The 14143-nt window shown below is 34.4% G+C and overlaps 1 protein-coding gene and 1 pseudogene across 4 annotated transcripts in view; one reads left to right on the top strand and one right to left on the bottom strand.

Annotated features, from left to right (window-relative positions):
* Nucleotides 1-14143, top strand: part of PIBF1 (progesterone immunomodulatory binding factor 1) — a 238647-nt gene that overhangs the window by 91632 nt on the left and 132872 nt on the right. The window lies entirely within an intron of this gene.
* On the bottom strand, nucleotides 3516-3628 carry LOC120365811 (U6 spliceosomal RNA; annotated as a pseudogene).

The following is a 14143-nucleotide window of genomic DNA, read 5'->3' as shown; positions in this document are numbered from 1 at the left end:
AAAGATGTTTGCGTGCTAGCTTTTAGCAGCATCAGTTAAGCAGCACTGCTAAGTGCTTATCTGTTTCTCTGAGACCATTCACAAGTCTGAGTAGATGGGTCACCATTTATTGATGCTTTTGAGATATCAGCTGTTCTCTTTCCCATGCATCTCTTCAGCAGGGTAGGAAAATTATTGCTTTGAACATGTAGCTCTGTTTCTTGGTAAGGATAAGATACATTCCACTGACTGGAAGAAAAATCAAATTCTGTGCTTCCAAAATTCCTATATTTTAAAGTATTAGAACATCTCATGTTTTATGGAACAACATATGGAACATGATAAGACATCTTGGCCAGACTAAAAATCGGAACTCCTGCAGCCAGGAAGACATACAAAGTCATCTGTTATTTTTCTTATGACAAGCTTTAAAACAAAACGCTTCAGCAAACTTGAATGTTTAATTTAACAAACACATAGTGCTTACTGTGCCAACACAGTTTTAAGCATTTTACTGATATTAACCCACTTAGTTATCCTAATTACCTCATGAGATTATCACTATTACTCTCATTTTATAAATATGGAAGCTGAGACACAGGTAGTAAAGAGTGATATGAAATTTAACCCATGCAGTCTGACTTCAGAACCCTTGTTTAATAAAGTTATTTGTGGATGTTTAACCCTCTGAATCTAAAATAAAAATTGAAACTATAAAAATAAATAAATATTTAAAGTCACATTACATTAAAAAATACTTCAGTCTCATGAAGCTTCAAGATTGAGGCACTTTCTGTTTTTGTTTTAGATTTCTTATTATATACATATGTATGTATTTGACTTCTAGGCTCATGGGATACATGTGCAGATTTGTTACTTAGGTAACTTGTGTGTTGCTGATGTTTGTTGTACAAATAATCCCATCACCCAGGTAGTGAGCATAGTACCCAATAGGTAGTTTTTCAACCCAAGCCACCCTTCCAGCTCAAGTAGTTCCCAGTGTGTATTGTTCCCAGATTTGTTCCAATCTATGTGTATTCAGTGTTTAGCTTTTTTATGGCTGAATAGTATTTCGTGGTGTATATGTACCCCATTTTTTTAAATCCAGTCCACCATTGATGAACATCTAAGTTGATTCCATGTCTTTGCTTTTGTGAATAATGCTGCGATGAACATACGAGTGCGTGTGTCTTTTTGTTAGCATGATCTGTTTTCCTTTGAATACATTTTCAATACCCAGTAATGGGATTGCTGGATTGAATGGTAGCTTTAAGTTCTTTGAAACCTCCACACTGCTTTCCACAGTGGCTGAACTAATGAACATTTCCATCAGCAGTGTTTAAGTATTCCCTTTTCTCCACGACCTCACTGACATCTGCTATTTTTTTGACTTTTTAATAATAGACATTCTGACTGGTGTGAGATGGTAGCTCCTGGTTTAATTTGCATTTCTCTAATAATTAGTGATGCTGAGCATTTTTTTCATGTATTTATTGGCCACATGTATGTCTTCTTTTGAAAAATGCCTGTTCATGTTCTTTGCCCATTTTTTAATGGAATTGTTTGAGGTTTTTTTGCTTGTTGAATTGTTTAAGTTCTGTATTGACTTTGGATAGTAGACCTCTGTTGGATGCATAGGTTGTGAATAGTTTCTTTCATTCTATAGATTGCCTGTTTACTATATTGATCATTTCTTTTGCTGTGCAAAAGCTCTTTAGTTTAATTAGATCCCACTTACCAATTTCTATTTTTGTTGCAGTTGTTTTTGGGTTCTTAGTCATAAATTCTTTGCCAAGGCTAAATTTCCTAGGTTTTCTCCTAGGGATTTTATAGTTCTGGGTCTTACATTTAAGTCTTTAGTCCATTTTGAGTTGATTTTTGTTCCTGGTATAAGGAAGGGGTCCAGTCTCAATCTTCTGCATATGATTAACCAGTTATCCTAATAACATTTAAGAATAGGGAATTCTTTCCTCATTGCTTGTTATTGTTGACTTTGTTAAAAATCAGATGGTTGCAGGTGTGTTTGGCTTTATTTCTGGGTTCTCTGTCCTGTTCCATTGGCCTATGTGTCTGTTTTTATACCAGTACCATGCTGTTTTGGTTACTGTAGGCTTGTACTTGAAATAAGGTATTGTGGTGCCTCTAGCTTTGGTTTTTGTTGTTATTGTTTTATTTTGTTTCTTTTTTGTTTTTGTTTTTTTGCTTAGAATTTCTTTCTTTTTTGGTTCCATACGAATTTTAGAATAGTTTTTTTCTCATTCTGTGAAAATGACATGGATAATTTGATAGGAATAGCATTGAATTTACTGTCTTTGGGCAGTGTGGCCATTTTATCAATATTGATTCTTTGTATCCATTAGCAAGGAATGTTTTTTCATTTGTATTATCTCTGAATTTCTTTGAGCTGTATTTAGTGATTCTCACTTAGAGATTTTTCATGCAGCACTTTTTGAATCAACTAGTAGTTTCCACTTCATTTTTCACTTTTTAAATTTTTTCACTGTTGGAATCCCTAGATGATACCGTGATTGAATTTTTATTTTTAGCCACAGTGTCTATTCAGATAATTTTTCCCCCATTTGTTCTTTTGGTGTGTTTGTGATCTTAAAAATCAACTACTTATGTTTCTTTTTTCAGGAAACTCCAAAGCTTTTTCTCAGTGTAGTTGTGAGGCTGTATCCCAAAAATAATTGTTAAATCTGTGTTCCCATCTTTACTGATTCAAGTAAACAAAATTAGAATTCAAAATTTGTGTCACAAGCCAGTGTGTCTTTCCTAAACCGTATTTTGCCTTTTCAGAATAATGAGGAACTACTCAATGGGAGAGACTTTATAAGGACTTACATAAAAGGGGTCACTCTTTTTGTCTTAAGGATAATTTGAAAGGAAACGCCTTTTTAAAATTCATACACAGACTGTAGGAGTTGGTAAGGTACAGAACTATCTTTGTCCAAAGCAAGGGAAATAACTTTTATCTCTGACCTCCCATGCCACCCCTTAATGACCTGAACCTCCTTAAACCCCTGACCCCAAAAAAAGATTTTTCTCTCCTTTGGAGAGCCTTTTTGTGTTTTGTTTTTGTGGAGAGCATTGCCTGTTTTTTAAATTCATTTTTCAGTCATATAGTTTGTCAGTGTCTTTCTAATTTAGTCATCTCTGTCCACACTTATCTGCTATTGATATGCTGCTGGAGATTGTGTATGTGCCTTTGGTACCTGCTTTACTTTTTTTTTTTTTTAATATGACTTTCTCTTTTGGATATTGAGTGTTAGAGCATAAGAGTCCAGAAATTTCAGGCAGATTTCAGCTTTTCTACTTACTTGAGCATGTTATTAACTTCCCTGAGTCTCAGGATCTTTATCTCTAGAAAGAGAATAATCACTTGCCCATTTTCACCATTGTTATTCAACATAGCACTACAAGTCACAGCTAAAGCAACCAGACAAGGAAATGAAATACAGGGCAATCAAATGGTTAAGGAAGAAGTCAAATTATTCTTATTACTAGATGATAGGGTCTTTTTTTTTTTTTTTGAAAACAAAACAAAATGCTGCACGAATTTGCATGTTATCCTTGTGCAGAAACCATACTAATCTTAATCTTCTCTGTATTATTCCAATTTTCATACATGTGCTGCTGAAGTGAGGAAAATGATAAGATCTTCTAAGACTCCACCAAAAACCTATTAGAACTGATAGGCAAATTCAGTAAAGTTGCAGGATACAAAATCAGCAGCACTTCTATATGCCAACAGTGAACAATCTGAAAAAGAAACTAAGAAAGTAATTTCATTTTAAATAGCTACAAGTAAAATTAAATACCTAGGAATTAAAGAAATGGCCAGGCACAGTGGCTTATGCCTGTAATCTCAGCACTTCGGGAGGCTGAGGTGGGCAGATCACGATCAGGAGTTCGAGACCAGCCTGGCCAACATGGTGAAACCCCGTCTCTACTAAAAATACAAAAAATCAGCCAGGCACGGTGGTGCACACCTGTAATCCTAGCTACTAGGAAGGCTGAGTCAGAAAAGTCGCTTGAACCCATGAGGCAGAGGTTGCAGTGAGTTGAGATCACGCCATTTCACTCCAGCCTAGGCAACAGAGCAAGACTCCATCTAGGAAAAAACAAAAGTAAACAAAGAAGTAAAAGATCTCTACAATGAAACTATAAAACACTGATGCAAGAAATTGAGGAGAACACACAGAAATTGGAAAGATACATTCCATGTTCATGGATTGGAAGAATCAATATTGTTAAAATATCCATACTACCCAGAGCAGTCTACAGATTCAATGCAATCCCTATCAAAATACCAATAATGTTCTTCACAGGAGTAGAAAAAAAAATCCAAAAATGTATATGGAACCACAGAAGACCCAGAATAGCCAAAGCTATCCTGTGTAAAAAGAACAAACTGGAGGAATCACATTGCCTGACTTCAAAATATGCTACAGTGCTATAGTAACCAAAACAGCGTGGTACTAGCATAAAAACAGACACACAGACCAATGGAAAGAAAAATAGAGAAATCAGAAACAAATTCATACATCTCCAGTGAACTTCTTTTTTAGAAAGATGCCAAAAACATACATTGGGGAAAGGACAGTCTTTTCAATAGATGATACTGGGAAAACTGGATGTCCATATGCAGAAGAATAAAACTAGACCCCTGTCTCTTGCCATATGCAAAAGTAAAATCAACATGGATTAAATACTTAAATTTAAGACCTCATGCCATAAATCTACTAAAAGAAAACATTGGAGAAACTCTCTAGGACATTGTTCTGAACAGAGATTTCTTGAGTGATACCCACAAGCACAGGCAGCCAAAGCAAAAATGGACAAATGGGATCACATCAAGTAAAAAAGCTCCTGCATAGCAAAGGAAGCATCAACAAAGTGAAGAAACAAGGCACAAAATGGGATAAAATATTTGCGAAGTATCCATCTGACAAGGAACTAATAACTAGAATATATAAGATGCTCAAACAATAGGAAAAAAATCTAATCAATTTGTAAGTGGGCAAAAGACCTGGATAGACATTTCTTAAAGGAAGACATACATATAGCAGACAGGGTTATGAAAAGGTGCTCAGCATCACTGATCATCAGAGAAATGCAAATCAGAACTACAATGAGACGTCATCTCACCTCAGTTAAAAGAGCATTTATTTAAAAGACAAGCAAAAACAAATGCTGACAAGGGTGTGGAGTGAAGAGAATCCTCATACCTTTCATGGGAATGTAACTTAGCACAACCAGTATGGAGAACAGTTTAGAGGTTCCTCAGAAAACAAAAAGTGGGTTTATGCTGGATTAGTGATTGCTGGATCATATGGTAGCTCTATTTTTTGTTTTTGAATGTATCCCAAAAGAAAGGAAATCAGCATATCAAAGAAATATCTGCACTCTGATATTTATTGCAGCACCATTGATAGTAGCCAAGACTTGGAAGCAACCCAAGTGTCTGTCAGCAGATACTGGATAAATAAAATGTGGTACGTATATACAATGGAGTATTCTTCAGCCATAAAAAGAAATGAAATCCTATCATTTGCAACAACATGAATGGAACTGGAGGTCATTATGTTAAGTAAAATAAGCCAGGCACAGTAAGACAAACTTTATATGTTCTCACTTCTTTGTGGGAGTTAAAAAATAAAACAACTGAACTCATAGAGATAGAAAGTAGAATGATGGTAACCAGAGGCAAGGGAGGGTAGTTAAGGAAAAAGGGGGATAGTTAATGGGTACAAAAAAATAGGAAGGTTGAATAAGGTCGATTTGGAAGCACAACGTGGTGACTGTAGTCAGTAATAATTTAATAATTTTTTTAACACAGAGTCTCTCTGGATCATATAGTAGCTCTAGCCTAGGCTGGATTGCAGTGGTGCAGTCTCTGCCCACTGCAGCCTCCACCTCCCAGGTTCAAGTGATTCTCCTGCCTCAACCTCCTAAGTAGCTGGGATTGCAGGTGTGCGCCACCACACCAGCTAATTTTTTTCTATTCTTAGTAGAGACAGGCTTTCACCATTTTGGCCAGGCTGGTCATGAACTCCTGACCTCAAATGATCTGCCCATCTCAGCCTCCCAAACTTCTAGGATTGCAAGCATGAGCCACCATGCCCAGCCTAATTGTACATTTTAATATAACTAGACCAGGGGTGGTAACTAACATCTGTAATCCCAGCAATTTGGGAGGCCAAGGTGAGTGGATCACTTGAGATCAGGAGTTTGAGACCAGTCTGGCCAACTGGCAAAACCCCGTCTCTAACTAAACATACAAATAAATAAATAAAATAACTGAAAGAATATAATTGGATTGTTTTTAACACAAAGGATAAATCCTTGAAGTAATGGATACCTCATTTACCCTGATGGAATTATTACATTGTATGCCTCTATCAAAATACCCCATATACTTAATATGTACCTATAAAAATTAAAGATTTTTTAAAAGGATAATTTTAAATTCTTTATTAGAGCTTTAGAGATGATTAAATGGACTATTTATACCTGTATATGAAAGTAAATAAAAGCACTCAAATGTTAGACTCCTTTCCTTTATATTGGTCTCTATGCATGCTGACAGGCATTGTGCCAATTCAAGTTTCCTCTTAGTATAATAAATGCCTTCAAAGTTCATCACTGGCTTTTTTAAAATTTTTATTTATTTTTATTATTATACTTTAAGTTCTGGGGTACATGAGTAGATCGTGCAGAATTGTTTCATAGATATACACATGCCATGGTGGTTTGCTGCATCCATCTCCCTGTCATCTACATTAAGTATTTCTCTTAATGATATCCTTCCCCAATCCCTCCACCCCCTGCTATCCTTCCCCTCATCACTGGCTTTTTATTAATATCCCAAGCCTCTCACAACCCACTTAGTCATGGTTATAATAGAAAGTGAGAGAAAAGGAATAAGAGACGGAGCAATAATAAAAGCACCAAATTTCGGCCAACCTAGGGAGGAAGAGCAACACTTTCTGCAAGAGGAGGACATAGAAAAGTGTAGGGAGAAAGGGACCGAAAAATGTTTGAGAGAAGACATTTCTTCAAAATAATAATGTAAGATGTTAAAAACTGGAGTTTGCTTAATCAAATTAATGCTTACTGAGTTGCTTTGATTATATTAGGCTCTTTATTGTTGCATTTTTATCCTGAAGTGTTAGAGATGGTTAAATAGATGCCAAGGTATGTAGACATTTTCTGAAACTTTTAAACTTTCTCATTTCATAAACAGCTGTAGAAAATAAAAATATAACATAATACTTATTTATGAGTGCCTAATATAAGATTATATTTACTATATATTTGTTTGAGCATCCCAAGATAGAATTTAACAGAAATACTAATAAGTAATTATTTAGTCCATTAAGTCTAATGAGAGAAATAAGAGGTGGGGAAATAGTGATTTCGTTCTTACTATGTTATGTTTTTCTTCTTCTGTTTTGTATGCCCTCATGATAGACTTTATTACATTTTTGTGTAGGCTAGTGAGTCACACTTAGATTCCTAAAATTGTGTGTAAAATTTGTATTTTAACTTGTTACAGAATGCAGAGCCTGTCATATCACACTACTTTTTCTCCCTTTTTGCATTTCTTTTTTATAAGTATTTTTAGAATATTGTCATGTCTCCTTCTACCACCTTAACCACTATCCAAACGTGTATTTTTTCAAAGTTTAATCTTTCCAAAGTTTGGTCATAACCTAACCTATAATCATTCTGGTTTCTCTCTTCTTCACGCTCCGTAATTTGCTTTCATGTTTTATTGACACCTAAACCTGGAAACAATATATATTTTTTTAAGATGGCGTCTCACTCTGTCACTCAGGCTGGAGTGCAAGTGTTGCGAATGATCCACCTTTACTACCAGACCACCCAGGCACAAAGACCCAGGACTTCAGATGCTTTCTTCAGGAGTTTTTTGGAGTATTCCTTAGCCCATTTCAGAACACTAGTTTATGTAAATTAATATTTGTAGGGCTTGCCTGTTATGAGGAAGTTGATCTAAATAAATGACTTTTAACATCCCTTTTTGCCTTTTACGATATGTATGTTAACCATAGTAAATTCATTTCTTTTCTTGAGCTATGTATTATGGAAAAATAGGGCAAAAGCATGATTAGTCTCCATCTTGCTACTATTAATACTTTACACTATTCTTCATAAAAGCATCCCCCCAAAAGTGCTGCTTCTAATGACTTTTTAAGATTCCATTTATATGTTCTCAATTTTTTTAATGTAGACCAACAATGAGGTATACATTAAAAGCAGCATGAAATTGAGTTTTTAGTGCTATGAAACACTAATATAATAAATACTCTTGGTTGAGAGGATATTTCAAGCTGAATTTTAAGTGCTTGTTGTCATGTTGACACAAAAGGAAAAACAGACCCAATCAAACACTGTTATAAAAGATTTTACTCTAATGTTATCTCATGCATGCTTTATTTTATGGCAACATTCCTTTCCTTAACATTTGTTTCAGTTAAGTACTCTTCACATACCTGTAGTACCTATTTTTTGCCTTTATAAGATGGCTAAATGTTACTACATGCTGTTTATTTTATTAATGATGTTACATATTTTATTTGATCATGATATGATAGATGCATTGAATTACTCCAGATACATGCTTGAAATTCTTAAAAATCCGTGGTACAGTTGTCAAACATACTCAGCGTTTTTAACTCAGCAGTAAGACCTCTCACATTCATTTAAGAATTAGCTTGTAAGCCAAAAATGACAGATGTAGTATTGCAGCTGAGAAGTGAACTGGTTGAAGAAGCCATCTAAATGGCAGAAACATTTGGGGAAATACCCAAACTCCTTTTAAATTCCTCTCTCATGTTCTTTAGTAATCATTTTTGCCACAATTATGTTGGCTTTGTAAGTTTTCCCTACCTTCTTGCTTTTCAGTTTGGAAAATTTCACAGTTGAAAGGGAGACACCTGAGTTACTAGAACTGTCTTTCTCTATAGTTTTTCCTTTTTTTTCTCCAACTCACTGGACATCTTTGGGCACTACAGTATAATTTTATGTGTACATTTTTAAACTAATGTAATTGTTCCCCTAATTTTCATTGAAGATAATTGTGGTTCAGTATCTAGGTATATATTTAAAATTTTTAAATATACAGATAACTAAAAAGCAAAAGAAAACAATTGGTATAACAATAGGTAGCAGTAATTTACAAAAGTAAAGTCTCTAAGATAATATTTTGTATTTTAATAACATGAAAGTAATTTCAGATATATTCTCTGTAAGTTACGATATAAATATATATGTGTGGCCAGATGCGGTGGCTCATGCCTGTAATCCCAACACTTTGGGAGGCTGAGTCGGGCAGATCACAAGGTCAGGAGTTCAAGACCAGACTGGCCAACATGGTGAAACCCCACCTCTACCAAAAAATACAAAAATTAGCTGGGCATGGTGGCTCATGCCTGTAATCCCAGCTACTTAGGAGGCTGAGGTAGGAGAATTGCTTGAACTCGGACCCAGGAGGCAGAGGTTGCAGTGAACTGAGATCGCACCACTGTACTCCAGCCTGGGCTACAGAGCAAGACTCCATCTCAAAAAAATAAAAATAAATATATATGTATGTGAATATAGTTTTATAGTTTTTGAAATACGTAAAACTCGTATACTTTCTGTTTTCTTGAAGTAAAAATATTAGACGTTATAGATCTGGTATAATATGGTAAGGATGCTTATTTTTGTATTCTGAGATCTTTTAAATGTTTTCAGGGTATAAAAAATAACTAACCAAACAAAGACCTATACCCTATACTCTACACTTAGGTAGTAATACTTCATCTCTGTTTAGCTAATAGCACTTTGTTGTGAGAATTAAAAGATGTATCTAAGCCAAAATTATTTAAATAGAAAGTGCTTATTTTATTTTTTAAATTTCTCATATAAAAAATTTTTCAGTTGCCTTCAGTAAAATTAATTTTAAGTTGAACCATGTAATGTAAAAACAACTAATTTTCTCCTCTCACTTCTCTTTTCTCAGATATCTTTACCGGTATGGGATATTATTTCTTCAAGATGTACACTTCCTTTCTTTTTATGTAACTCTAAATGTCCTTGTGTGATTTTAGATATATCCATGATTCATGTCTAAACATGTATATAGTGAGTCAAGTTTTTATTTTTAAAAACATCAGAATATATGGACACAAGTAATACCCTCTGCCAAAGTCTGGATAGTAGAAGCCTATATGCTTTTTCTGACAGTGTTGGTATTGCTCAATTCAGTTATTTTTAGCACAGTCCTTGGAATAACTTTTTTTTTTAATTTTTTTTTTTAAATAATACAGATGGGGTTTCACCATCTTGGCCAGGCTGGTCTTGAACTCCTGACCTCGTGATCCACCCATCTCGGCCTCCCAAAGTGCTGGGATTACAGGCATGAGCCACTGTGCCCGGCTGGAATAACTTTTAACAGTTCTTCTTCCTTCAAAAATGAGTTTTGTTTCTGGAAATTCAACCATTATTCAGAGTAAATCCCATTGCATTAGGTGGATAAATAAACTGGGTATACAGTTTGTTGTGAACAATGGGTGAGAAATTCGGGAGAGGTTACTTATTTAACAATGAAAGAATTGTTGAGAATGGAAAATTATGAGGCCAACTGAAAATATTTTTGAAGGAGATTCAATAACAAGATTTTTAAGTTAGAATATTGGGTAAAGCATAGCAAAATATTTTTGAAGGAGGTTCAATAACAAGATTTTTAAGTTAGAATATTGGGTAAAGGATAGCAAATTCTATATGAAAGTGTAATTCATATGTAATATGCATAGCAAACATAGAGAATAATATCAAATACTGGTGAAGATACGGAAAAACCACATTTCATATACTTATGGTTGCATTTTAAATTGATGTAGCAATTTGGGAGGGAAAATGTGTGTATTCAAAATTTCAGATCTTTTGACCCAACAATTTCACTTCCTGGTATCTTTCTTAGACATTTACTTGTGCATGGAAGGCAATTCTTAGGGTGATCTTTGAAGCACTGTGTATAATGCTTTGAAGCATTTTGACATAATTAAATTTTAATCAGTTTAGAATTGATTAAATGATTTATGTCCACATTTGTGGTCTATTATATAGCAAATGAAAAGAATGAGGTATAGACATGGAAAAATTGGATCCCAAGACAGCCTACATGAAAAAAGGAAGTTTCAGATAATAATATGTATGATGTGATGCCATTTGTTTAAGAAAAAGAAAAAGAAAACTGATACATCAGTTCATATGTGGTATACATGCATGTTTTTTAAAAAGACCTTTTAGAAAGATACACAGAAAACTAAAAACAATGATTGTCACTCAAAGGAGAAATGGAATTGAAAGTAGTGATAGAGGTCTGGGCGCAGTGACCCATGCTTGTAATCCCACAACTTTGGGAGGCTGAGATAGGAGGATGGCTCAAGCCCAGGATTTTGAGACCAGCCTGAGCAACGTAATAAGACCGTCTCTACAAAAAATATCAAAAAAAAAAAACCTGTTGTCTTTATTTGTAATATTTGAAGTTTTTAATCCTCAAAGTGGATTTGATAAATTATTTCTAGAATTGAAAATAAATTTGAAAATTTTTACCTGTGCAGAGAAGAAGGAAATTTATGAAGATATAAACAGCTTATCTTTGTGAGCAAGATTGAATTCTCAGTTGACTAGAAGTGTCAGCTTCTGTCCTTGTCAACTCCAGTTTCTTACAGCTGAATCTACCAAAGACTTCCTATCTGGAAATTCAGGCCCCTCTTTGTTTCACAGGACTCCTTTGAAGTGTAGAAAGTTTATCAACTTCTGCCTCACTTGTTTGAGAAATTTAAAATTAAATTTTCCTGCTCATACAGAGTACTCAGTGGTCTATCTGTGACTACCTAGTTCTGTGTATTCTTTCAAGCTACAGTATTCTCTCTACTGACCCATCTCTTCATATTTTAACAAGAAGTAGAAAGTATCTTTTAATGCTTTGTTTTTAGTTAATTTACCTAATGACTTAATACTAAAAGTCCTTCCCTGAACCTTTGCCAGTACTGGGGATCTTCTGACTTTGCTTTAACTTCTTTTGCCAGTCTACCTTGGGGCAGGGTCTTACTTCCCCTGATCTCTTTATCTGCACACAGTTGTCCTACCACATACAGATAAATGCTTTTCCTCAACTGTTACACTGTCTTACTTCCAACCTAGACCAGTTTCAATTTCTTAAAGCAAATACCATATTCTGGCCCTGGTGATTGATTACATGAACCTCACCACTGAGTTTTAATACTTCTTGGGTATTCTGCCTTAGAATGCCTGTTTACCAAATGAGATTTGATAGCTGGGTTCAACATTTTTAATGTAGTACAAGTCATGAACATTTTATGGACAGAATTCAAAGATCAGCTGTTTCTCATCAAAGTAAAGAAATGAAATTAAATAAGTGGTTAAATGGGTTAAATACAGTTTTTTCACCTTATTACTATTACTCAATGATGGCCTTGTTAATAAGAGTTGAGAATAAACCATATTCATGTATGGCTTAATATATCAGAGTGTAACAAGTAAAACTTCCCTTGTAGTCTATATGTAAAGACTGCCAATATAAATTTTGTTATGAAAACCTGTTATTTGATGTTTCATCCAGTGCTTTTATTACCAAATAAGTTTTTCTGATCTTCTCAGCATCACAGAATATGTCCTGCTACTGGGAGTTTAATTCATCCTAGCCTGAGAGCACTTCTTATGGGTTATTTTCTTTGTAGCTTCCTGTATAATAGCTGATTTTCACCTTTTAACATTTATTTTTCTCCCTGTACTTCTAACCCCAGAATTGCTATTGCAGTGTCTATTCCTTTAGAGAAAACTGTTAGTTCTAGTCCTTTCTGTTATTTTTAAAGTAGTATGTGATATATTGGTGGGTCTTATGAAAACTAAAAACCCAGTTACAAATGTAGCATAAAGACAAATAGAGCCAAATTTTGGGCCTGGGAATGAGATGGTTGGGAGGATAGGTGGAGATTTTGTGTGGAAAATTTGACCTCTTAAGGTTACTATGCTAATAAATTAGAATATCAAACATGAAGTTGTTAATGTATGAATTATACTGACTTGCCTCAATTAAGATGTTCAGATTGAGAGTATGAGATGAGAAGTCTGAGTCAACAAAGTAAAATGTGCCGGGTTATATTAGCAAAACAAGTTAAGTGGGAGTTACCCGAAACTAGCTTCTGGGCATCATCAGTTCCTCACTGCTGGAGGTACTTTTGTAGCTATATTCATTCAACGTTTTCAGAGGTCAGTTTAACAAATTAAAAAAATTACACAGGTATAATAATTTGAAGCAGAGTCTTTCAGTTATGTAAACAACATGGGAATAGACTAGTCCTTTAGAATTCTTTTTATGAAGCTTCAATTTATGAAACTTACTGTATTCAGATTTCTAGGAGATAATTCTCATTATCACCAAATGGTTTATTATTGTTTAACTTCTGTTAAATTTTCTGTATTCTAAATATCTAAATATTGTTTACTGTTTAACTTTTCAATATAAAGAAAAAATAATTTTCAGGTACCATGTAATGAATAAAAACATGTGACGCTAAAAACTAAGTCTTTAATTACCTATTTGTAGTTGGCATTGATATCCGAAGTAACAACATCCTGAATCCATAAAAGGCAAAATTTGCAGTTTAATCTTTTTAAAATAAATCATCTTAAAGATTAATATCATTCTAAATTACTTATCCAGATTTTTTTTAGCTTTTTTTTTTTTTTTTGCCTGTACATGTCAAGGAATAGAATTTATTTTATAATGTGGTCTACATGTGTCCTAGTCTCACAAAGTATTGATTTCACACATTTAATGCATTTATATTTATAAAACACTTGCCTCAAATTAATAAATTGTTTTTAGTAAAAGGTATTTTTTTACCACTTCACACACACTAGGATGAATAAACAATGTGTGGCAGACAATGGTAAGTGTTGTTAAGAATGTGGAGAGATTGGCACCTTCATTATTGCTGATGAGAATGTAAAATGGTGCAACCATGTTGGAAACATGTTTGGCAGTTTTGGCTGGGCATGGTGGCTCACACCTGTAATCCCAGAACTTTGGGAAGCCGAGGCAGGTGGATCACCTGAAGGTCAG

Source organism: Saimiri boliviensis, chromosome 16 (genome assembly GCF_048565385.1).
Source record: "Saimiri boliviensis isolate mSaiBol1 chromosome 16, mSaiBol1.pri, whole genome shotgun sequence".
Taxonomy (NCBI): domain Eukaryota; kingdom Metazoa; phylum Chordata; class Mammalia; order Primates; family Cebidae; genus Saimiri; species Saimiri boliviensis.
The sequence above is the reverse complement of the archived record's forward strand: the minus strand, read 5'-3'. Positions and strand labels throughout refer to the sequence as shown.